Below are 24,383 nucleotides of genomic sequence, written 5' to 3'. Positions count from 1 at the left end.
GTAGTACGAAAATCATGTCCTAAATCTTCATCTGTGACTCACAGTCAGATGAAATATAAGATTCATAAAATATATATTGGAACCAGGGTGGAGAAGTGATAGTGCCTAATTTGATTTTATGTGTCATAGTGGGAAGGACAGTGTACTCACAAAAATGTCCTCCTTCATTAAATTCCTGTAGTAGAAAGAGTAACATCATTTTAAAAATCGTGTGATACAGAGTATCATGATATGACACCATTTTCCCCCACTCACTCATTTTTTACAAACAATTCTAAGAGGCTAAGGTTTCATTTATCACCTAGATCTGAGGTAATATATTTGTAATAAATAAAATTCCAGCCCAGGTGGTTACAGACTGAATGTGTCTCCCTCAAAATTCATATTGTAGGAGAGGAAAAATACCTAAGTTCTTGCCTAGGGCCCTTGTAACAAAAGACAGATTAACAAGACAAAAACAAAAAGAAGTGTTTTTTTTAACATGTATACTCCGTGTACACATGGGAGACACCCAGGGAAAAATCTAACTCTTGAGGTGGCTTAGAATTCAGGCTTAAATACCATCATCAGCTAAACTTAAAAAAAAAAAAGGAGGATGGGGTGCCTGGGTGGCTCAGTTGGTTAGGTGTCTGCCTTCAGCTCAGGTCATGATCTCAGGGTCCTAGGGTCGAGCCCCGCATCGGGCTCCCTGCTCAGCGAGAGTCTGCTTCTCCCTCTGCCTCTCACCCTGCTCATGCTCACTCTCTCGCTCTCTCTCACTCTCAAATAAATAAATAAATAAACTTTTTAAAAAATGAGGAGAAGAAGAAGAAAGAAAAAAGAAAGGGTGTTGGGGAGGCCAGTTACAGGTAGGCACCTTCTCCATTGGTCACAGTCTCTTGTGATTTCGAGACAACCTTCTCTTCCTGGTGCAGAGGGAGATATCCTTACCATTGGGATTTCCCATATAAATGTAAATTTCCCTTACAAAAGTCTAATTTCTACTCCATTTTCTGAGCTTCTCCTACGTCTGCTGTTTCTTAAAATAATCACCTCAAAATAATCCTTATGCCCAAGAGGCATATTTTGGGGTGGAATGTTCTGTCATTCTTCCATAAACTGAAACCTAATCCCCAATTTGATGGTATTTGGAGGCAGGGTCTTTGGGAGGTAATCAGGAGATGAGGGATTAGTTTCCTTATAAGAGAGATTCCACAGAGCTCTCTCACCCCTCTACCATGTGAGGGCTCAGTGAGAGGGCTGTCTATATATTAGGAAGCAGTCCTCGCTAGACACCTGAATCTGCTGTCGCCTTGATCCTAAACTTCCCTGCCTACAAAAGTGTGAAAAATAAATTTGTTTTTTATAAGCCACTTAGTCTATCATATTCTCACAACCCAAACGGACCAAGACACAAGGTGTAGACATATCTAGGCCTGCCCTTAGACCCATATTAGGGGGGTTCCTGGCCTGTGCCTTACCACCTGGGCTACCAGGATGCATCTCCTCTGTGACCAACACTGGTCAAGCCCCCGGAAAATGCTTCTCCAACATCTCTCACCCTTTGTACTCGAGACAAAAGCCACCTGAGTACAAATGCCAGGACAGTTAGTGGATTGTGGGAAGCACGTGAATGGCACAAACACTTAGGTAAGAGAAAAACAAAACAAATTAACTTACCAATCCTTCCTCTGAGATACTGTGAGTGCAGTAGGTTCTTGCATGACAGACTGTAATTTCCCAGGAGGCTGAAGGTCCATTTTCTTGCTTCTCTTCATGTTCTAATTTGTGGTTCTGGAGGTTCTTATGACTTAGGGTGATATTCAACACAATTGCCCATAACTACTAAGGAACATCTTGCAATATTAAATATAAGTTTGCATACTCATAAATTTGCTGTAACAGGCATGAAGCATGATACCAATTTCTTATACTGGACACCAAACACAAGAGTTTAAAGTGCTTTGTTTTTACTATTCAATAGCATTTAACTAAATTTTCAAAAAATATATCTAAAATGTCAGATTTATGGGGCATGTGGGTGGCTCAGTCGGTTGAGCCTCTGACTCTTGGTTTTGGCTCTGGTGGTGATCTCAGGGTCGTGATTTTGAGCCCACGTAGGGCTCAGTGTAATCTGTTTGTCCCTCTCACTATCCCTCTGCCCTTCCCCCACTGGTGGGCACAGGTGCACTCTCTCTCTCAAGATAAAATAAATAAAATCTTAAAAAAATAAATAAAGGGGCACCTGGGTGGCTCGGTCATTAAGCGTCTGCCTTCGGCTCAGGTCATGGTCCCAGGGTCCTGGGATTGAGCCCCGCATCGGGCTCCCTGCTCCGCGGGAAGCCTGCTTCTCCCTCTCCCACTCCCCCTGCTTGTGTTCCCTCTCTCACTGTGTCTCTCTCTGTCAAATAAATAAATAAAATCTTTAATAAATAAATACATACATACATACATAAAATGTCAGATTTATTTTTATTAAAATGTTTATATTGGTTAATAATTTGTTCTTTACTTCTTAGTAATTTTGAATATTTTAGAAGAAAATATTATTTAATATATGTATTCCAAAAGTTAATTTTTGTTTTATATTTTAATATATACTTGAATGTAAACCTATTCAAACAGTATTTGAACACAACTATATTTCTTTTTTAATCCTTCAGATCACTGCCAAAAATCTTGATAACATATGATTTTGCGGGGCGCCTGGGTGGCTCAGTTGGTTAAGCGACTGCCTTCGGCTCAGGTCATGATCCTGGAGTCCTGGGATCGAGTCCCACATCGGGCTCCCTGCTCAGCAGGGGGTCTGCCTCTCCCTCTGACCCTCTTCCCTCTCATGCTCTCTGTCTCTCATTCTCTCTCTCACAAATAAATAAATAAAATCTTTAAAAAAAAACATATGATTTTGCTAAAGTAAAAGTAAGAAAAACAGATTAACAGAAACATTTATAAATTATGTGTCTTTTTTGGTTTTCCCAAAAATCAGTAGCCCATCAAAAGGACATTCAGACATGTGCAATATCATTAGATTTAGTCATATTTCACCAACTTTCTGCATATAAAAGCTATTGCCTTAAGTATGTTTTGTCATTATGAGGATTTATCAATGTAGAAAGATAAAGCAAATTTTATTTTAGTTGTTAGCTTGATTTGTAGTTTTTAAATACTTAGACACTTGGAATGTACCTCCATTTGTATGCTGGCCCTTTATGTTAGTGACCTAGGATGAATTAGGTACCTATTATTAATTCATCAGAATTAAGAGCAGTATATGCCTGGCACATTTACTCAAATGGAAATCCCTGCAGTCATTCAGATATAACAGATGCCCTTTTAAAAATGAAGTAATTCCTGAAAATTCTCCATTTATAATGCTGTCTTATGACAGAATGTCATGGACAGTAATAGATATACCAGAGACATCCTTTGTAAAGTTATATACAGGAAGTTCATATATCATAAGGAAAGAGAAAAACTTAGCAAGAGAAAGAAAGCAGATAAATTGAAGTAGACATTTTAACTGTTGTTGAAAGGACCATATCAATGAGCCCATAATAGATAGAAGGGTAAGATTTTGTTAGACTTAACAGCCAGGGAAATGTGGGGCACCTGGGTGGCTCAGTTGGTTAAGGGCCCGACGCTTGATTTCGGCTCAGGTCATGATCTCAGGGTCATAAAATCTAGCCCCATGTCAGGCTCCATGATGGGTGGAGCCTGCTTAAGATTCTCTCTCTCTCTCTCTTTCCCTCTCTTAAAAAAAAGGGGGGCACCTGGGTGGCTCAGTTGGTTAAGGGCCCGATGCTTGATTTCGGCTCAGGTCATGATCTCAGGGTCGTAAGATCTAGCCCCATGTCAGGCTCCATGATGGGTGGAGCCTGTTTAAGATTCTCTCTCTCTCTCTTTCCCTCTCTTAAAAAAAAGGGGGGGGTGCCTGGGTGGCTCAGTTGGTTGAGTGACTGCCTTCGGCTCAGGTCGTGATCCCGGGGTCCTGGGATCGAGTCCTGCATCGGGCTCCCGGCTCGGCCGGGAGCCTGCTTCTCCCTCTGACCCTCTCCCCTCTTATGCTGTTTCTCTCTCTCTCTCAAATAAATTAAAAAAAAAAAAGCAGAGAAATGAAAAATCAGTCACTTCTAGAGACTTAGAAACACCGTGGAAAGGCAGGTAAGAACTTATTAATAGAAAATGGGAGCAAACATGCAAGGGAAAGAACAGGAATCAAGAAGTGTTGGGCACTCACCATGTGTAGGCCCAGTGCAAAACACATAACGGACCTTGATACTTTCAGCTACATGACCCACCAGGCTTTTTTTTTTTTTTAAGTAAACTCTGTGCCCAATGTGGGGCTTGAGCTCACGATCCCGAGATCAAGAGTCACATGCTCCGCCGGCTGAGCCGGGCACGCGCCCGCACCCATCAGCCTTACTAGGATTTACTACAGTAAGGCTGTACAAAGGACACTGCCTGAAATACCTGCTAATGCCTACAGGGCAAAGCTCCAACTTGTGAGGAAGCAGGCCCCACCTGTGCCCACCCGGCCCCATGCAGCAGCCATTTCATGCCTCTGTGCTTTTGCATATGCTTTCCCATGGCTGGGTGCCTTAAGCCCACTAGCAAACTCCTACCCATCCTTCAAGCCTCAGCTCAAATATCACCCTCTCTGAGAAGTCTTAGCAAATTCTGCTGGGCCCAGCATGTTTATTTCCTCTTTCTGCTTCCTTAAAGCCCTTCATATCATTATACATATTAAAACATACCATGTTGCATTACAACGATCTGTTCTTTTGTCTCTCTCCTCTGGACAGTAGCTTCTTGTGGGCAGGGCAATATCCAAGCACCTATACTATGTCTACAACACAGTAGGGATGTAATAGAGGCATACTGACTGAGAGAATAATTGAGTGAACAAATATACACAGGTACTATATACCAAACAATGATCTGTAAACAACACAGGGGTAAACAACTAGTGTGTATCTTTCTTACACCTGAGTGTATCTTACCTTTTAGTTTAGCCTGCTGGAGGTCTGAGCATTACGCTCTTTTTCCTGGCAATATCTTTGAGACTAAAGGAAACAAGTGGATGATTCAAATGTCTTATGTATGACATGTGTCATCTTATGATATGACAACAATCACTTTAGACCAGTGCATCCAATAGAGCGTGATGGAAAAATTCTGATTTTGCACTTTCTGATATGGTAGCCACTAGCCACATACAGCTATTGAGCCCTTGAAAAGTGGTAAGTGCAAATGAGGAACTGAATTTTATATTTTAATTGATTTAAGATAACTACATGTGGCTGGTAGCTACTGTATTGGACACCATAGCTTTAGGCAATCATTAACCCACAAGATAGTAGGGAAGTTCTACCTCATTATCATTTTTCTGTATAAAAACAAAAATCAGCCACTGACAAACTGATTAACCTTTCTGTGTCTCATTTTATTTACCTGTAAACCCAACAAGAGGAACTAGAGGATAGAAGATGGACAGCTCAAAGCTCCATGAATGTACACCTCTGGGCTCAGTTCTCTTTCTGCCACCCCAAGCCGTCTGGAGGGGCAGCTGAAGGGAGCACCCCCCCCACCTCACCCCTTCCCAAAGTGGGAGGGCAGACAAATGCTTATGCGCCCATCCATGTGGGTGCAGGGGTTTCCTCCAGAGAGTTATAGATGATAGGTTCACTCCAATCTATGAGTCAGAGGATCATACAGAAAACACCTAACGCCTCTGGGGGAAATCCTAGATACTAAATCTTACAGAAGAATGGAAAAAGGTCTCACTGGTGCACAGCAAGTCATCTTCAAGCCGTTTCAATTCTTCATTCGGAGTGGTCTGGGGTCACTTCCTTCATCAGGGATAAGCCACTCAGCTTCTTTCCCTTAGGCTTTTTTTGTGCCTGTAGAGAGTGAAGCTTTGTAAATCCTGCTGTGCTTGTAATCAGGTTTACTAAACCTGATTATCTAATTTTCACCTGCAGAAAGAAAGCATTTTGCAATCGCTCATCTCCAAGGAGAGGAAACGCCAAATCCCCTCCCCAGGTTCTCTGAGACAACAGGGCTCACGTGACTACAATAGCTTGGAAAGACCTAAACAACTTTTTCTTACAAGGGACAGAGTGGTGGTGGTGGGCCAGGGGAACAACTACCACAACACCAACCCCCTGAGGACAGACAACATGGGATGGAGAGAAATTGCGGGGGGGAGGGGGACAGCTGCTGTAGTTCTAGGCCTGAGCTTCTCAAACTTGACTAAGTATCACGACCACCCTGGAAGGCTTGTTAAAAGATGATTGGGCTCTACTCCAGAGTTTCTAATTTACTAGGTCTGGGGCAGGAGTCTAGATTGTGCATTTCTAAGTCCCTCAGTGATGCTAATGCAGATAACGATCCTGCTATCACACTTTGAGAAATACAGCTCCAAGTCACTGCTTTAGCCTCCAGCTGCTTTTCGTGCAGTTCCTCACAGGGTTGGAGTCAGTTCCTCAAAATGAAAAGATGTTTAAGTGTGTGTGCACGCTGACAGACAGGGGGCTTAGTTTTATGTTTCCCCATTGTCCGCCCCCCGCCTTGTGCCCAGATCCAGGCGCAGCAATGCCATGTGGGTGGCATCCGGCGGGTATGAATCGCTGGAAGGTCTTTCCATCGATTCAGTCCCATGGGCAGCACCCTTGGCTGGAAAGCATGGTGGCCAAGAGCCCTCCTATGCACAGAAGGACTGCCTTCTCCTCAAAGGGTCACAGCCCCCCAGCAGGACGTCTGTCAAAGAAAGAATAAAATTCATAAATGTGTAAGGGCTTTTGACAAAGGTCTGCCTTGGCCATGCACAAGAGGAAGTTCACACTTCCACAGAAAAGCCATAAGGAAGGATGACAAAACTGTCCAGTTCACTGAAGGGTGTTAGACACTTTGTGTGTGAGCAAAATCTGGAGCTCATCTTTTCTTTTTCTTTCTTTCTTTCCTTTCTTTTTGCTAACATTTATATGTTACTTACCACATGCCATGCACTGTCCTAAAGACTTCACATACATTAACTCTTAATTTTCAGCACCCTTTAAGATAGCTATACTTTTATTCCTACTTGACAGTTAAGGAAACTGAGGTGTGAGGTCAAATGATAGGACCAAAGTCACACTGCTAATAAGTAGTAGAACCAAGATTTGAATCCAAGAATCTAGAATCCATTCTAGAGAACTCTGTTGTTTTCTGTTCATCCATTTATTCATTTGTCTTGAGGAAGATTATTGACAAGAATGGAATACTTGTGTGGCCAGAATACACAATTCCCAAGAGGAAAAACTAGTTGAGAAACAGCCTCAAGATATCTGTTGCTGGGTAAAAGTGGAATCAAGGTAAAGTGAACTGGAACTGGAAGATTTCAATGGATCCTGACAACCAACTTCATGCCCCCGGCTCCTCTCACTGGACGGGAAGATTTGTGTTGACCAGCCAGCCAGTGCTGAAGACATGGCCAACTTTTTAACCAGGTTCTTACCTGAATTTCTTTCTAATAAGCATTTATCCTGCCCCTGCTATGTGCAAAACACTATGCTAGATATTAGATGGTAAAGGTAGGAAAAGAGAAACAAAATATGGTTATCACCCTCTTGGGGTTCACATCTGGGAGGGGGTAGAAAGGTAAACAGCCAGCTAGCATACCATTATTTATCTTATATTGTGACAATTTAGTCTGCTAGATGAGATTTGTGAGTGCCTTCCCACTTTCACCATAGCCTTGATGGAGACATGGAAAATAGCTATTTATTTGTGTCAGGTAACCTAATGAGTACATTGCACAGTTAAAAAAAATTTTTTTAATATACACCATTTTTTTTAGATTTTATTTATTTATTTGAGAGAGTGAGAGAAAGCACACAAGGGTGGGGGAGGGTCAGAGGGAGAAGCAGACTCCCACTGAGTGGGGAGCCTGATGTGGGACTTGATCCTAGAACTCCGGGATCATGACCTGAGCCAAAGGCAGTCACTTAACCAACTGAGCTACCCAGGTGCCCTACACCAACTTTTTTTAAAGATTTTATTTATTTATGGGGCACCTGGGTGGCTCAGTCAGTTAAGCGTCCGACTCTTGATTTCAGCTCAGGTTATGATCTCAGGATGGTGAGATCAAGCCCTGCATAGGGCTCTGTGCTCAGTGGGGAGTCTGCTTGACATTCTTTCCCTCTCCCTGTGCCCCTTCCCCTGCTTGTGCTCTGTCTGTCTGTCTCTCTCTCTAATAAATAAATCCTTAGATTTATTTATTTGTGAGAGTGTGTATGTGAGCATGAGCGGGGAGAGGGGAGAGGGGCGGCGGGGGGCAGGGGAGGCACAGAGGGGGAGGGAGAGGGACAAGGAGACTCCTCGCTGAGCAAGGAGCCCAATGTGGGCCTCTATCTCACAACCCTGAGATCATGACCTAAGCTGAAACCAAGAGTTGGACAGTCAACTGACTGAGCCACCCAGATGCCCCACAGTGAATCTGAATGCATATATCCCATGCAATATTTGGACATACTTATACTAAAAAAGTTTTGGTCATTCATCTGAAATTGTAACTTAATTGGGTTTTCTGTATTTTTATTTGCTAAATCTTACAGACTTGTACAGATTATCTTTAATCCTCATGATAATTGTTTGAGGTAGGCACTATTATTATCTATCTTTTACATATCCAGAAACTGAGACACAGTCAGGTTAGGTAATTCTCCAAACTTACACATCTCTTAACATATACTTAGAAACCAAGTTCTTAGGCCACTTTGTTTCTACCAATGGCCAATTTTGTGCATGTTATGTTGATAACTACAATCATCTGTTTCATTGGATCCCATTTTCTGACCTGTTCTCAAATTATCAGAATATACCTCATTCACTGACCAACAAGCAAAGCTCTGGGTCCTGCTTTTCAGAGTTAAAAAAAAGAGATTCATGTGTTATGTAAACGGAAGATAGGGATAGCATTTCTTCATTATGGAAAAAAATCAGATCCAAAATTTCTTTTTTATTTCTTTTAGATTTTATTTATTTGAGAGAGAGCGCAAGCGGGGGGCGGGGGGCAGAAGAAGCAGAGGGAGAGGGACAAGCAGACTCCCCACTGAGCGTGGAGTCCGAGATCATGACCTGAGCTGAGGTCAGACGCTCAACCAACTGAACCACCCAGGTGCACCCAGATCCATAATTTCTAAGGAGGTCGTGTGGCTTTATTGAAACACACAAGGGAATGAAGACCAGATTCTGGAACCACGTGATGCCAGAGGAGGAGAGAGCCCTACAAATCAACAAGAAATCTGTTCTAGGGGACAGATGGCCTTAACAGCATTACAAGCTCACATTCTGGAACACCCGAGTTTGAAATTCTTCAAACAGCAACAGCCTTGTTTCTTTGTACGACAATTAAAGCTACCCGACAGTGAGGAAGTGAATTTAGCTTGGTTCTTTGTGATATTGATCCTTTCAGCTCTGCCTCTGACTCCCCTTATCAGTCATTTTCCCTCAGATGTTAAAATGAAAACAAAGCCCATCTAATAGTGTGCCAAAGCATTGGAAACACCACTGATCCTTGACTCTAGACTCAAAGCAAAGGCGTCCCCTGCCCTGCCCCCATCAAACGTGAATGGCTTATCAAAAGTTCAACATTTAGTTAGTAGCAGTGAATTTTAAGGTTACTAACATATGACACAACTACTTATAGTGGCTTTTATTTTTTCCAATTTTTTCCCCCTTAGCAGAAAAATGAGTTTTTATGACCAGGCCGTAAGATCTGCTTCAATTCAAGCTCTAATTATATAGGATTGAGCCATATGAAATTGCTATCTTTGTAGGTAAAAAATGATCAGATATCAGCAATCTCACATGGTTCACCTAATATAAATACACAGATGATATCTGCCATTTGCAACAACATGGATGAACCTGGAGAGCATTATACTAAATGAAATAAACCAGACACCGAAGGAAAAAAAACATGCATGATCTCACTTATATTTGGAATCTAAAAAAGTCAAATCCACAGAAGCAGAGAGTCTAACAGTAGTGACCAGGAGCAGGAAGGTGGGGAAATAGGGCGATACTGGGAACAAAGTTGCAGTTGTATACAATGAATAAGTCTAAAAAGCTAATGTACAGCATGATGACTATAGTTAATAATACTATACCAAATAATGAAAATTCAGTGCAAGAGTAGATTTCAGGTGCTATCATCACACACACAGAAATAGTAACCATGTGAGGAGATGATATGTTAATTAGCTTGACTGTAGCAATCATTTCACTATGTATATGTATATTACATTATTGTGTTGTACACTTTAAATACAATTTTTATTTAAAAATAACATTGTCCGGGTGCCTGGGTGGCTCAGTCGGTTAAGCGGCTGCCTTCAGCTCAGGTCATGATCCCAGGGTCCTGGGATCAAGCACCATGTCGGGCTCTCTGCTCAGGCGGGGGGCCTGCTTCTCCCTCTCCCTCTCCTTGTGGCTCCCCCTGCTGTGCTCTCTCCCTCTCTCTGTCAAATAAATAAATAAAATCTTAAAAAAAAATAAAAATTTAAAAATACACATGATATTTTAGAAGATTAAAAAAATACACATGATATATAAATAAATATAGTCCTCCTTCATTCCTCCTGGTCATTTTAACAATAAAAACAAAAGATTCTCTAAAGGTTCCTAGTTACCTATACAATATGCACACAATATAGATCTTAGTAAATTGTGAGATAGCAGAGAATAAATGGTGGCAAGGGAGCATTCATGGAAAATTAGAACAAATTATAGATTCAGAGCTTGAAGATAATTACACAAAACATGAAAAGCTGCCGCTGAGGTTATTCCAAAACATATGGTTCAAAGTACTGAGGATATTCCTGGCCAAAGAACTTTTCCTTTTCATTTTACTAGTAAGCTATAATTTTTGGTTTGTCCTTCAGGCTAGTGTACTGAACAAATAAAAAGCACATTTATTTTTAAAAACTGTCATGTCCCCCAGTATAATTGTTGGTACTTAAATATATTTGCAGGGGGGGTTGCTGAGAGTATTCCTCATTGTTTCATGTTTTGGATCACTTGCTTCCTTGCATGTTATTGGCATTGACATCCCTAGGGACCCTAAGATCCTTTTAACAGGGAACATTATTAGGTTTGTGCAACTTTGAGGGAACGAGTCATGACTATGCAATAGATTTACTTTGTTATGCGTAGAAGGAAAGAAGCCAGCAGCATCTGCTACAGGTTTTTTGTATCCTAAGGTGATTACCATAGGAATCTATATTTAGATATTTAGTTAGCGTTCAACAAACTTAGTTTATTTGCCATAAATCAATCTAGACCAGTAATCCCAACTGTGGTCCAAAGAATGTTATTTCTGAAAATACTGTGGGATACAGTTAAACTAGTCCTTAGAGGAAAACGTAATACCTTTAAATGCTTGCATGAGAAAATAAGAGAGGCTAAAATTTGTTGAGCTAAGCATCTAAAGAAATTAGAAAAAATACAACAAAATAAACTGAAAGAAAGTAAAAGGAAGGAAGGAAGTGATAAAGAAAAAAATAAATCCATTAACTAGAAAACATGTATATCATCAAAGGGATTTTTTAAAAGCCATAAGTTGGGTATCTAAAAACACTATTAAAACTGACAACTTCTGGAAAGAAAATTAATTAAGGCAAAGAAAAAAATAAGATGGAAACAAATACACTAATATTTTAAAACATAAAATATTATAAACAATTTTATGCTATTTAATTGGGAAACATAATGAAATAATTCATGGAAAATTTAACTTAAAACTAATTCAAAAAGAAATAGAAAGTTTGGGTAGTCCTATTTTAAAAAGATAATAATTTATGGGCGCCTAGGTGGCTCAATCAGTTTAGTGTCCGACTCTTGGTTTCCGCTCGGGTCACTATCTCAGGGTCCTGGGATCAAGCCCCACATTGGGCTCCATGTTTTATAGGACTTCTTCTCCTTTAAGTGCTCACTGTTCTTGGTCATGCCACTTTGAAGAATGAAGAGGTAGACCAGACAGAGTGGTGGGCAGCAAAGCAAAGTTTATTGAGCAATAGTAAAGTTTATTGAGTGATAGAATACAAAGCTCCCAAAGAGGGATGGGACCCGAGAGGGTTGCCACTGTTGTTTCTAAGTCTAGGGATTTTTATTTATTTATTTATTTTTTAAGATTTTATTTATTTATTTGAGAGAGAGAGAATGAGAGATAGAGAGCACGAGAGGGAAGAGGGTCAGAGGGAGAAGCAGACTCCCTGCTGAGCAGGGAGCCCAATGTGGGACTCGATCCCGGGACTCCAGGATCATGACCTGAGCCGAAGGCAGTCGCTTAACCAACTGAGCCACCCAGGCACCCCTAAGTCTAGGGATTTTTAATCTGATTAAAGCCCTTGCAGGGCTCCTCCAAGGATGGTGTAAAATCCTTTTAAGGGTAGTTTGCCTTTCTTCCAACTATCCTTCATTACATGCTCAGTGCAGTCTGCTTGTCCCTCCCCCCACTTGTGCACATTCGCACACTCTCTCAAATAAATAAAATCTAAAAACAAACAAAACAAAACCTCACTTTATTTATTTATTTATTTTTAGATTTTATTTTTAGGTAATTTCCACACCCAACATGGGTTTGAACTCACAACCCCAAGATCAAGAGTCACACACACTCCACTGACTGAGCCAGCCAGGCACTCCAAGAAACCTACTTTAATTATAAATTTCATAAGAGAATTTTTTTAATGGCCAAGCTGGGTTTATACAAGAAGCGTTTAATATTAGAAAATCCAGGGGTGCCTGGGTGGCTCAGTCAGTTGACTGACCCTTGATTTTGATTCAGGTCATGATCTTGGGGTCAATCCCATGACCGCGACATTGGCTCCACGCTAAGCAGGGAGTCTTCTTTTTTTTTTATTTGACAGAGAGATAGAAGCACTAGTAGGCAGAGGGAGAAGCAGGCTCCCCGCTGAGCAGGGAGCCTGATGTCGGACTCCATCCCAGGACCCTGGGATCATGACCTGAGCCGAAGGCAGCCGCTTAACTGACTGAGCCACCCAGGTGCCCCAGCAGGGAGTCTTCTTGAGATTCTTTCCCTTTTTCTCCCTCCCTCTCTGCCCCTTCCCCTCTGCCCCTCTCCTCATGCATGCTCTCTCTCAAATAAATAAATAAAATATTTTTTTTAAAAATCCATGAACACACTTAATCACAACATATTTTAAAGGAGAAAAACCATGTGATCTTCTCAAATACATGCAGAAATGGTGTTTGAGGGACACCTGGCTGGCTCAGTTGGTGGAGTTTTGGACTCAATCTCAGGGTTGTGAATTTGAGCCCCATGTTGGGTGTAGAGATTACTTTAAAAAATAAAATCTTAAAAAAAAAAAAAGAAACGGTATTTGATAAAACTCAAAATTCAGTCTTTCCTGCGGCACTCGAGGGATCATGGCCGATCCTCACGTGAGACAGATCAAGATCAAAACTGGTGTGGTGAAGCGATTGGTCAAAGAAAAAATGATGTATGAGAAAGAAGCAAAACAAGAAGAAGAAAAGATCGAAAAAATGAAAGCTGAAGATGGTGAAAATTACGCCATTAAAAAGCAGGCAGAGATCCTGTAAGAGTCCCAGATGATGATCCCAGATTGCCAGCGCAGGTTGGAAGCAGCATAAACCAATCTTCTGCAGTTATTAGAGAGTGAAAAAGACTTGGAAGAAACGGAGGAATATAAGGAAGCACGTTTAGTATTGGATTCAGTGAAGTTAGAAGCCTGAAGTTTTTCTGTACAGGGTGTTTTTTGCATTAAATCCTGGGATCCATTCCACAATTCATTATTTTTTACCACTGCTGTATGTTTAAGTAGTATGAGAATGTGATTCTTTTTATGCAGTTGCATATATTTTTCTTTGCCTAATTTAATGTTTCAAATAAATTAGTTCATCTAAAAAAAACCCTCAAAATTCATTCATGATTAAAATCTGTAAGATTCTAGGGGCACCTGGGTGGTTCAGTCAGTTGGGCATCCAACTTGATTTTGGCTCAGATCGGTCATGATCTTGGGGTCCTGGGATCAAGCCCTGTGTCAGGCTCCCCATTTGGCAGGGAGTCCGCTTGAGGATTCTCTCTCTCCGTCTCCCTCTGCCCTCCTCCCCCACTCAAGCAGGCTCTCTTTCTCGAATGAATAAATCTTTTTAAAAATCTATAAAATATTCTATAGCAAAAGAAGTATAAAAGGGTGCTTCTCAATCTGGGGAAAAAAAGGTATGCCAAAACCTTTAGCAAATATCACTTTTTTTGAGAGAGAGAAAGAGAGAGAGAGAGCAGGGCGGGGATGGGGGGTGGTGGGTTGGGGAAGGACACAAGGAGAGGAAGAGAGAAAATCTCAAGCAGGCTCCATACCCAGTGCTGAGCCCAACACATGACTTGATCTCACCATCCTGAGATTGTGACCTGAGTCAAAATCAGGAGTCGGATGCTTAACTGACTGAACCACCCAGGCACCTCATGCAAATATCACTTTTAATAGAAAAAAAAAGCATTCCTTGTAGAATCTAAATGACCCTACCACTGCTTTTGTTCAACATTATACCAGAACACAGAACCAACAGTGAGATAAGAAGATTTAGGAAGTACAAAGATTAGAAAGAAAAGCTATTAGACACATGAAAACATCCTCAGTATCACTAATCATCATGAAAATGCTAATGAAAACCACAATGAGGTTATCACCTTACACCCATTTTAGAATGACTAAAATAAAAAAGCCAAGAAATCACAAGTGTTGGTGAGGATGTGAAGAAAAAAGAACCCTTGTGTACTGTTGGCAAGAATGTAAATTGGTGCAGCCACTATGGAAAACAATATGGTGGTTCTTCACAAATTAAAAAAGTAATACCATATGATCCATAATTCCATCACTGGATATTTACCAAAGAACATGAAAACACTAATACAAAATCATATATACATGCCTGTCTATTGTGGCATTATTTACAATAGCCAAGATATGGAAGCAACCCAAGTGTCCATTGATAGACAAATGGATAAGAAAGATGTAGTGCGTGTATGTGTATGCGCGTGTGTGTATACATATATGCATGCACGCGCGCGCGCACACACACACACACACACACACACACACACACACACACACACAGTGGAATATTACACAGCCAGAAAAAAAGAAGAGATCATGCCATTTGCAACAATATGGATAGACCTAGAGGGTATCATACTAAGTGAAATAAGTCAAAAATGGAAAGACAAATACCATATGATTTCACTCATATGTGGAATCTAAGAAAACAAATGAGGGGCACCTGGGTGGCTCAGTCAGTTAAGTGGCTGCCTTTGGCTCAGGTCATGATCCCAGGGTCCTGGGATTGAGCCCCGCGTCAGGCTCCCTGCTCAGCAGGGAGTCTGCCTCTCCCTCTCCCTCTGCCCCTCCTCCCCCTGCTTGTGCTCTCTCTCACATTGTCTCTCTCAAATAAATAAATCTTTAAAAAAAATAAGTAAAAAATAAAAAAACAAATGAATAAATAAACAAAAGGCAGAATAAGACCTATAAATATAGAGAACAAACTGATCGCTGCCAGAGGGGAGAGGGGTGACAGGATGGGCAAAATGGATGAAAGGGATTGGAAGACACAGGCTTCCAGTTAGGGAATGAGTAAGTCACGGAAATAAAAGGCACAGCGTAGGGAATATAGTCAATGGTACTGTAACAGTGTTGTGTGGGGACAGACGGTAGTTACACTCGTGGTGAGCATGGCATAACATATAGAGAAGTTGAATCACTGTGTGGTACACCTGAAACTAATGTAAAATTCTGTGCCAACTATATTAAAAAAAAACGCTAAAAAAATAGAAACAAAACTATTATCATACACAGATATGATTGTCCACATAAAAAGTCCCAAACACTCTACGGAAATACAAAAACCATTCATGTATAATTAATGAGAGCATAGTAAGGTGGCTGAATAAGAGTTCAACTTACCAAACTCAGTTGTATTGCTATACACTAACAAGAAGTGGTTAGAAAATATAACTGGGGGGAGGCGGGGACCTGGGTCACTTGGTTTGTTGGATGTCTGCCTTCGGCTCAGGTCATGATCCCAGGGTCCTGGGATCAAGCCGTGCATTAGGTTTCCTGCTCAGCAGGGAGCCTGCTTCTCTCCCTCTGCCTGCTGCTCCCCCTGCTTGTGCTCTCTCTCTTTCTCTCTGACAAATGAATAAATAAAATCTCTAAAAAAAAAAAAAAGAAAGAAAGAAAAAATATAACTGTGTACAGACAGACAAAGCTAACGTGTAGTAATAGAGGTCAGAATAGTGATTCTCTTTGGCATTGTTCACTGGAAGGAAGCATGATAGAGCCTTCTGGTGTGTTGGAAGTGCTCTATATCTTTTTCTGTATGGTAATTACAGGAATGATACATATGCACAAGGTCACTGAGCTTATACTTAAGATTTGTGCACTTTACTATATAAGTTTTACATCAATAAAAAAGTTTTCAAAATGTAACTAAATGATACAATTTGAAATGACAAGAAAAATATATGGTACCCAGGAATACATAGTCTCCCCCTAAGTCACGGTGTTTCACATTACACAGTTTCTTTTTTTTTTTTAAAGATTTTATTTATTTGAGAGAGCGAGAATGAGAGAGAGAGCACATGAGAGGGGGGAGGGTCAGAGGGAGAAGCAGACTCCCCGCTGAGCAGGAAGCCCGATGCGGGACTCAATCCCGGGACTCCAGGATCATGACCTGAGCCGAAGGCAGTCACCCAACAAGCTGAGCCACCCAGGTGCCCCACATTACACAGTTTCAATCACCTGTGGTTAACCATGATCTGGAAGCAGATGATCCTCCTTCTGACAAATCATCAGGTCAGTAGTATCTTAATGCTACATCACAATGCCTACATCACACACCTCACTTCCTCTCATCACATAGGCATTGTATCATCTCACATCAACACAAGAAGAAGGATGCGTATAGTATAAAATATTTTGAGGGAAAGAGACCACATTCACATAACTTTTATTGCAGTATATTATAATTATTCTATTATATTATTAGTTACTGTCATTAACCTCTTACTGTACCTAATTTATAAATTAAACTTTATTAAAGGTATTGTATGTATAGGCAAAAACATAGTATATATAGGGTTCATTACCATTTGCAGTTTCAGGGATCCACTGGAGATCTTGGAATGTATCCCCCATGGAGAAGGGGATATTACTGTAAATCTAACAAAAGCTCTACAAAACTTTTATATTTAAAATCATAGATTAGGGGGCGCCTGGGTGGCTCAGTTGGTTAAGTGACTGCCTTCGGCTCGGGTCATGATCCCGGAGTCCCGGGATCGAGTCCCGCATCGGGCTCCCTGCTCAGCGAGGAGCCTGCTTCTCCCTCTGACCCTCCCCCCCTCATGTACTCTCTCTCTCTCTCATTCTTGCTCTTTCAGGTAAATAAATAAATCTTTAAAAAAAATCATAAATTAGGGACACCTGTGTGGCTTAGTCGGTTAAGTGTTTGACTCTTGATGTCAGCTCAGGTCATGATCTCAGGGTTGTGAGATCGAGCCCCGCATCAGGCTCCCCACTCATCAGGGAATCTGCTTGAGATTCTCTCTCTCCCTCTCCCCCCGCCCCTCCCCCTGCACTCTCTCTCTCTAAAATAATAAATAAGTAAATCTTAAAAAAAAAGATAATTTTTTTTTTTTAAAGATTTTATTTATTTGACAGACACAGCGAGAGAGGGAACACAAGCAGGGGGAGTGGGAGAGGGAGAAGCAGGCTTCTGCGGAGCAGGGAGCCCGATGCGGGGCTCGATCCCAGGACCCTGGGATCATGACCTGAGCCGAAGGCAGACACTCAACCATCTGAGCCACCCAGGCGCCCAAAAAGATAAATTGTTGAGGGGTACCTGGCTGGTTCAGTTGGTAGAGCATGTGACTCTTGATCTTGGGATTGTAAATTAGAGCCGCACACTGGGTGTAGAGATTACTAAAAAAAAAAATCTTAAAAAAAAAGATAAATTATTGAAAAATATTAAAGAAGCTCTAAACAAAAGGAGCTATAGGTCATGTTCATTTTATTGGAAAACTCAAGATTATAAAAAATATTGATTAGTTCTAAACTAATGCAAATTGAAGAAGTCAGATAAGGGAGTGTTGAAAGATAAACTGAGGCAGGGGTGCCTGGGTGGCTCAGTCGGTTGAGCATCTGATTCTTGGTTTAGGCTCAAGTCGTGATCTCATGGGTCATGATCTCATGGGTCCTGAGATTGAGCCCCACGTTGGGCTCTGCACTCAGTGGGGAATCTGCTTGAGATTCTCTCCCTCTGCCCCTCCCCCCATGCACGTGTGTGCAATCTCTCTCTCTCTCTAAAATAAATAAATCTTTAATAATTTTTTTGAGGGGCGCCTGGGTGGCTCAGTTGGTTAAGCGTCTGCCTTCGGCTCGGGTCATGATCCCAGGGTTCTGGAATCGAGTCCCACATCGGGCTCCCTGCTCAGGGGGAAGCCTGCTTCTCCCTCTCCCACTCCCCCTCCTTGTGTTCTCTCTCTCACTGTGTCTCTCTCTGTCAAATAAATAAGTAAAATCTTAAAAAAATTTTTTTAAATAAAAAAGATAAATTGAGTCATATTAAAAATTTTAAGAGTTTATTTGAGCAAAAATCAGATTTGAATCAGACAGCACCAAAATGGAAGTGGTTATGAGCACCCCACTGACAGGAGCTCAGGGAAAGACCTACAGAGGAAAGGCAGAAGCAAAGTAAGGAAATAATTGACTGGTTATAGCTTAAAGCCTACTTGGCTGTTTTTGATTGGTCATCCTTAGTATTTGATCTCATAACCTTCAGGCATTTACAGACTTAGATTTGCTCATGTAGGCCACCATGGCATTAGACCCACATCAGTCTAATGGCCTCTTCATTTAATTAACAGTAAGCGATGGGAGTACAGGGGGGAATGGTCTGCCAAATATCAAAACTTATCACACAGCTGTTTTATTAAGACTATAAAAAAAAAAAGATGTGTAGTATTGGTAGAGGGACCAGTGGAATAAAACAGAGAACTTAGCAACACACACACACACAGATACTTGACATATGACAGAGGTGTCATTCAGGTCCCTAATGAAAGAACACCTAGAGAACTGTGATCCTTATGGGGGGAAAAAAAAGATGAAATTGAATTCTTCCCTCACACCACACATAAAAAACAGTTCAAAATGGAATAGACTTAAATATGAAAGATAAAACTCTAGAACTGTTGAAAGAAATGAGAAGATACCTTCATGACTTTCAAGGTTGGGAAAAATTTCCTTTTTTTTTTTTAGAAAATTTTTTTTATTTTCTATTTTTTTTTTTTTTTGGTAAGCTCTATGTCCAACATGGGGCTTGAACTCATGACCCCGAGATTGAGAGTCACACACTCCACTGACTGAGCCAGCCAGGCGCCCCAGAAAAGATTTCTTAAACAAAAACTACAATGCGTTAGTCACTGAAAACAAGACTGATCGATTCAATTATGAAGGCCATCAGAGTATACTACCCCAAAATGTGCCACTGTGGCATAAGCGTTATTTGGGGCTGAAGGCAACTGAAAAACAGCAGACAAAGGCAAAGCTTTCCACCCTCCTGCTTTCTACCTAAAAGCAGGGTGTATAAATTTTCCTTTATGAAGGCGCTCCCCTTACTTCTCCCAACCCGGAAGAAAAGAACTGCCATAGACACTCTTATCACCCCAAGACTGCATGAGATTGAGTTTGCATAACAAATGTTACTAAAATAGCCCTTCTCTTCCATTAGTTCCCCCCCCATTTATCTTCCTGCAATTTACTACCCCTAGAAGCCTAAACTATTTTCCTTTGTCTTGCCACTTCTCCACAACTTATTGCCCTTTGTTAAGATAGTATTAAATCCCCTAATTCTAACCACCCCTTTGAGCTGCTCATCACTGAATTCTCCTGTGTGTATGTACTTTGCACACATAAACAAACTCTGGGTTTTTTTTTTCTCCTGTTAATCTGTCTTTTGTCAGTTTAATTTGAAAGATCCCAGTTACTGAACATGAGGATAAAGGAAAGAGGTTTTTCACCTCCCCTATAATTACATTAAAAATAAGAAGCCATTGGGTGCCTGGGTGGCTCAGATGGTTAAGCATCTGCCTTCAGCTCAGGTCATGATCCCGGGGTCCTGGGATCGAGTCCCACATGGGCTCCCTGCTCCTTGGGAGCCTGCTTCTCCCTCTGCCTCTCTCTCTCTGTCTCTCATGAATAAATAAATAAAATCTTTAAAAAAAAAAAAACTATCTAAAAAAAAAAAAGAAGAAGCCACTGGGGTGCCTGACTGGCTCAGTTGGGAGAAGCCTGTGATTCCTGATCTTGGGATTGTAAATTTGAGCCCCACGATGGGTGTACAGATTATTTAAAAATAAAATCTTTAGGGGCACCTGGGTGGCTCCGTCGTTTGAGCATCGGACCCTTGATTTTGGCTCAGATCATGATCTCAGGGTTGTGAGATTGAGCCCCTTCTCAGGCTATGCACTCAGCACAGTCTGCTTCTCTCCCTCTCCCTCTGCCCCTCCACCTGCTCGCACATGCTCTCTCTCTCTCTTAAATACATCTTTAAAAATAAATAAAATAAAATCATTAAACAAAATTGGACAAAACAGCTGAAGAAACAAAAATTGCCAACAAGCAAATGAAAAGATGCTCAACTTTATGAGTAACCAGAGAAATGCAAATTAATAGCACAATGAGATACCATTACACTCCCACTAGATTAGTAAAAATTGAAAAGCATGATAGTGTAAAGCTGCACTTACTAGAAAGAATATGAACCAAATTGGAAAGTCTCACATACTGCCTGGTCAGATAATAATCATTTTGGTAAATAGTTTGGCTTACTTTATAAGGCTGAACACATATGCACACTCAAAATTCCAGTAATTTTACTCCTAAATCGATGCCCTCTGAAAATTTTGGCTTAAATAAATCGGAAAGATGGTTCATGGATACATCTGCTAATATAGTAAAAACAAAAACAAAAAATCAGAAAAGTAGCCATAGTCCATCAACAGAAGAATAAAAATAAATTATGGTAAAGGGGTGAAAGGGAGTGGGAGGTACAGGCTTCCAGTTACGGAATGAATAAGTCAAGGAGATGGAAGGTAGAGCACACAGCATATAGTCAATGGTATTGTGACAGTACTGTATGGTGACAGATGGTAGCTACATTTGTGGGGAGCAGAGCATAAGGTATAGAGAAGTTGAATCACTATATTATATACCTGAAATTAGGGTAGCACGTGTATCAACTGTACTTTAGTTAAAAAAAAAAATACTGGCCGCCTGGGTGGCTCAGTTGGTTAAGCAACTGCCTTTGGCTCAGGTCATGATTCTGGAGTTCCGGGATGGAGTCCTGCATCAGGGTCCCCACTCAGCGGGGAGTCTGCTTCTCCTGCTGACCCTCCCCCTTCTCATGCTCTCTCTCTCTCCCATTTTCTCTCTCAGATAAATAAAATCTTTAAAAAAAAAAAAATACTGGCAGGGGCACCTGGGTGGCTCAGTCGGTTAAGCGTCTGCCTTCGGCTCAGGTCATGATTCCAGGGTCCTGGGATCAAGCCCCACATCGGGCTCCCTGCTCAGCAGGTAGTCTGCTTCTCCTTCTGCCCCTCTCCCCACTCTCCCTCTCTCTCTCTCAAATAAATAAATAAATACATTTTTAAAAAATAGTCCATTCCAAAAAAAGAAAGCAAGCAAGCAACTAAACAAGGGCCTCATAAACCCAAACCAGGAGCACAGTTACCAGGATCACTACACAGCTGAACTCCATGGGATCCATTTCTGTTGCAGGTCATGTGCATGATGCATGCAGTGAGCTCCTAGAGTTCTGGTGGTGCTTGTGTTTACCTTCACCAGGAAGGCAGGTGAATGGAAAAGGAAACTACACAGAAAAGTGGGCAAGGGTATAAACTGGCAAATCAAAGAGAAAATCTGAATGACCAACAACTATACAAAAAGATACTCAATCTTTATACCAATCAGGGAAAATTTACAAGTTAAAACAAGGTGCCATTTTCCGTCCATACAACTGACACTATTTAAAAATCTGATGACAGGGCGCCTGAATGGCTCAGTCGGTTAAGCGTCTGCCTTCGGCTCAGGTCATGATCCTGGGGTCTTCGGATCAAGTCCCCCATCAGGCTCCCTGCTCAGCGGGGAGTCTGCTTCTCCCTCTCCCTCTGCTGCTCCTCCTGCTTGTGCTCTCTCTCTCACTCTCTCTTAAATAAATAAATTCTTTAAAAATAAAAATAAAAATCTATTGAGAACTATTGAGAATGGGGGAAAATATGGCTTTCCTGAGCTTGTACAAATGTAAATTAATAATATAAGTGTAAATTGGGCCATTTTTAGTTAAGATTGAAGAAAAACATGCTGGGTCCCAGAGATTCCTATTCTAAGTAAGCACCCTGGAGACACTTTCACACACAGTGGTATCCCCATAAGTGCCCACCACCGCAATGTTTGACAAAACCTAATTGTTCTTTAGGAAGGAAACAAATAAACTGGGAATAATTTACATATGAATTGCATGAAGAAGCCCAAAGGTATGTATATTTTTTATTTATTTTTTTTAAAGATTTTATTTATTTATGTGAGAGAGAGAATGAGAGAGAGAGAGAGAGAGAGAGAGCACATGAGAAGGGGGAGGGTCAGAGGGAGAAGCTGACTCCCTGCCAAGCAGGAGGCAGATGCTTAACCAACTAAGCCACCCAGGTGCCCCCCAAAGGTATGTATAAACATGGAATGTTTATGGAATGAATGAAATGGAATGAATCTTGGGGCGCCTGGGTGGCTCAGTCGGTTAAGCATCTGCCTTCGGCTCAGGTCATGATCCCAGGGTCCTGGGATCAAGCCCCGCATCAGGCTCCCTGCTCAGTGGAAAACCTGCTTCTCCCTCTCCCACTCCCCCTGCTTGTGTTCCCTCTCTCGCTGTCTCTCTCTCTCTGTCAAATAAATAAATAAAATCCTTAAAAAAAGATGGAATGAATCTCAAAAATAAAGTGAAGAAAGTATCACATTATATCTATTCATTTTTTTAAAATTAAATAATCTCTCATATATCTCATTTATGTGAGATAACTAGAACTTGTTACTTGCTTGTATTGTTTGTATGTGGGCAGGAATGATCCGGAAGAGTGTGAAAGATTGATTCAGGAAAGAGCAGAACCAAAAGAATAAGCTCCTTGAGAAGGTGAGAGGAGATGGGGTGCAGAGTGGAGGGATGGGGCTTTGTAATGGATTGTTCTTAAAATATTTTTGATTAGCCAACCTTGAGGTTTGGGATAATCAAGGTGAGGCAGTGGAAAGGAACTTTCTTCTCCAGGTAATTTTTCTCCGCTTAAACAAAGAAATAAACAAGCAGGGGCACCTGGGTGGCTCAGTCGGTTAAGCGTCTGCCTTTGGCTCAGGTCATGATCTTAGGGTCCTGGGATCGAGCCCCACGTTGGGCTCCCTGCTCGGCAGGGAGTCTGCTTCTCCCTCTCCCTCTGTGCTCTTGACCTTTCTGTCTTTCAAGTAAATAAATAAAATATTTTAATAAAAAAAAGAAGCAGTAAATAAGTTGTAAGAGGAAATATAAGAAAATAAAATCTAGCCTGTAACAATGTTGAGACTACGGACAGTGAAGCTGCTCCTCCTGCACTAAAAACATAACTTTATCTACTGGCCCCAACCAAAGGCACCATCCGATTTACTCAACTCTTTATGTAAGATTAATTACTTGAGCTAAATTAAAATTCTCATCTTGTGATCTGAAGTAGCGTAGCCCTGTTGACTGAAATGGGAATTTGGTCCACTAGATGGTCTGAATTTGTGAAAACTACAACTCCCAAAATGCACTACAGCAGGAGCACCTGCCTAGGGGAAAAAAGAACGGGATGTTTCTTTCTTTCTTTTTTTCTTTTGTAAGTAGGCTCCACACACAACATGGGACTTGAACACGTGACCCTGAGATCCAGAGTCACATGCCCTACCAACTGAGCCAGCCAGGCACCCAAGAAAAAAATTACAAATCACAAATATATGTACCCCCAACCCCCCACATACTACTTGTTAATCTCACAGCAGTTTTTAACATTAATTAGCATTTTACATTAAAAACTAACTTGATTCATCTAATGAAATGTCTCTTTTTTTAAAGGCCAGTGACCAGGTTGGGTCTGTGTAACCCATTATCATTGTATTCTTTTATCTCCTCCTGTAATCATGCACAATTATAGAGTAATTTTGTAAGTTTATAATAATACTGATAAACCCCTATTACTGGCAGATTTAACAATTTATCTGTAATCTTCTACAAATGACTTAAACTAGTAAATGCAACTGTATATCACCCAA

The 24,383-nt window shown here is 41.1% G+C and overlaps 1 pseudogene; it reads left to right on the top strand.

Moving 5' to 3' along the window:
• The first annotated feature begins 13,410 nt into the window (after nt 1-13,410).
• On the top strand, nt 13,411-13,745 carry LOC114210010 (tubulin-specific chaperone A pseudogene; annotated as a pseudogene).
• Nucleotides 13,746-24,383: the final 10,638 nt, after the last annotated feature.

This window comes from Eumetopias jubatus, unplaced genomic scaffold (genome assembly GCF_037043125.1).
Source record: "Eumetopias jubatus isolate StellerSeaLion01/CBP00866 unplaced genomic scaffold, mEumJub1_p1.0 scaffold_6, whole genome shotgun sequence".
NCBI classification, from domain to species: domain Eukaryota; kingdom Metazoa; phylum Chordata; class Mammalia; order Carnivora; family Otariidae; genus Eumetopias; species Eumetopias jubatus.
The sequence above is the reverse complement of the archived record's forward strand: the minus strand, read 5'-3'. Positions and strand labels throughout refer to the sequence as shown.